We start from the raw sequence: 2,328 nt of genomic DNA on the forward strand, positions 1-2,328 counted from the left end.
ATATGGGAGCTTATTCTTCCTAAGCAATCGTTCAACTAAAGAAAAGGATGCATGCCCTAGTCTATCATGCCACCTTGTCGAGGAGATTTTGGTGACACCATAAGCTTGCTTATTTATTCTTCTAAACTCCTGAATCAATGGGTAAAGCCTACGAACACATCTACCTCGGTAGAGCACCTTCCTCGTTGCCTGATCCTTGATCAAAAAGAAAAAGGGGTGAAACTCGAGGAAGACATGATTGTCAATGGCAATACGATGAACGGAGGGTAGATTTTTAGATGCACTAGGGACATGAAGAATTTTTCTTAGATGAATCTTTCGGTGAGGGGTTTGGAAAACTGAATGACCAACATGTTTAATCCTCATACCTGATCCACTTGCTGTATGTATTTGGTCTTGGCCGCGGTACTTCTCCCTCATAGTCACCTTTTCAAGTTCACCGGTGATGTGATTTGTAGCGCCACTATCAACATACCAGTTTGTATCAACCCCGTATGAGGCTTCTGCAGCATCAGCGACCTTCTCATCTTGCGAGGATTCTCCTTCATCCTCCTCAAACCGGTATCAGCAATCCCTTGCTGAGTGACCGATCTTGCCGCATATTTGACACTTGACAGCGTCGGGGCGGCTCCTGGAGTTGTTGTGACGGCCCTTGTTGTTGGTGTAGGAGGGCCGCCCACGAGAGGCGTTGTTGTTGTTGCCGCTGCCGCCGCCGCTGTTCTTTCCCTTGTTGCGCGGAGGGCCACGGTAGCCGCGTGAGCCACCACGACCACCACGAACGGCGGCGTTAGCGGAGCTCTTGAACCCGATGTTGTTGCCAGCACCATGAAACATAGCAATGCACTGGTCAAAGTTGCTTACTTGAGCGAACAGATCATCGATCGTGACCGGATCTTTGCGGGCGTCGAGTGACGACACCAGCGGCTAGTACTCCATATCCAGCCCTGCCAGGATGTAGGAGATGACTTCATCGTCATCCAGCGGCTTGCCAGCGGCCGCCAGTTCGTCGGCGAGGGAGCGGATGTGGGCGAAGTAGGCGCCCACCGTTTGCGTGCCCTTCTGCGTGTTGGAGAGGGCGATCCTGATGTTGTTGATGCGAGATCGGGACTGGGACGAGAACATGCTCGCCACAGCAGTCCAGAGCTCATGCGCCTTGCGGATCGAAGTCACCTGGATAAGAACTTCTCGAGAGAGATTGATCAACAGATGGCCAAGTACCTGCTGATCTTCCATTACCCAGACTTGGTGTAGAGGGTTCGGGACGGCTTCCTCCTTGCCATCTTTATCCTTGGTGACGAGGAACTTCTCCGGTTCCTTGATGGATCCGTCGACGTAGCCAAACAGGCCAGCGTCGATGAGCTGGGGCGTGATCTGAGCACGCCAGAGGACATAGTTCGTCCTGGTGAGCTTCTCTGTTACCTGACCATGGATGGTGGATACAGGAGTGACGGCGGAAGACAACATGGTTGGAGCTAGGGTTTAATGGATGCTAGATGTTGTGGAAGAAGGAGGCTCTGGTTACCATGTAAAGATGCGATAAACGTCTTGCCTCGGTACGAGGGGACGTGGTTCGTGTTTATAGGCAGGGGCGCAGATCCCTGTAGCGCATACAGGAGATCGAATACATCTTGGCGAAGAAGAAAGAGAGAGATAGTTAGCCGCGGTTAAGCTAGTTATCTAGGCCAACAAACTACCAGAATATCTCCAAGAGATCTACCACGTTACAACGTTGCACTATATGCGCTGAACCTGAACCTTATATGTTTAACAAACTTGACATCAAATAATTGATTATGAATTATGCTATAAGCAAATTGCAGGATGTGAGTCTGGAACTCTGGATGAAGAGCAAATATGTGAAACACATGCAAGTAACAATGCCAGGACTTCCTCCTATACATCTTCTAGTTGTGAAAGGGTTATTTTTCGCTCTCGCGTAGTTGCGTGAATGACTAGTTAGTAACTTGGTGCAAATCCAACTAGAACGAGCCGCAGCAGGAGGAGAATCCAGAGTATTAATTGCTCATCATTTAGTTAGCAGTTCTTTCAAAAGAAGCTCCATGAAAACTTCTCATTTGTAAATAAACTAGGGCTGACTCATATATTGTAAAGCATGTTCAAGGCGCATATAGTTGAAAGATTAAAGTGAATTCTGCAACACTGTAAATATTGGCGGTACCTGGAGCATAGAAACTTGTGTAAGGAAAAACATATTGTCTGCCGATCCATTACTTAGACAACTCCTCGATCTTCATGGACTTGAGATGGATCATATAGATCCTAGGATACAAGTCGATGAAGATCACATTCGCATCTACCGCACAACCA

General features: G+C 48.2%; 1 pseudogene; it reads right to left on the bottom strand.

The window, feature by feature from the left end:
• Positions 1–845: 845 nt before the first annotated feature.
• LOC119290332 lies at positions 846–984 on the bottom strand (annotated as a pseudogene).
• Between the last annotated feature and the right edge of the window lie 1,344 nt (positions 985–2,328).

This window comes from Triticum dicoccoides, chromosome 4A (assembly GCF_002162155.2).
Source record: "Triticum dicoccoides isolate Atlit2015 ecotype Zavitan chromosome 4A, WEW_v2.0, whole genome shotgun sequence".
NCBI lineage: Eukaryota > Viridiplantae > Streptophyta > Magnoliopsida > Poales > Poaceae > Triticum > Triticum dicoccoides.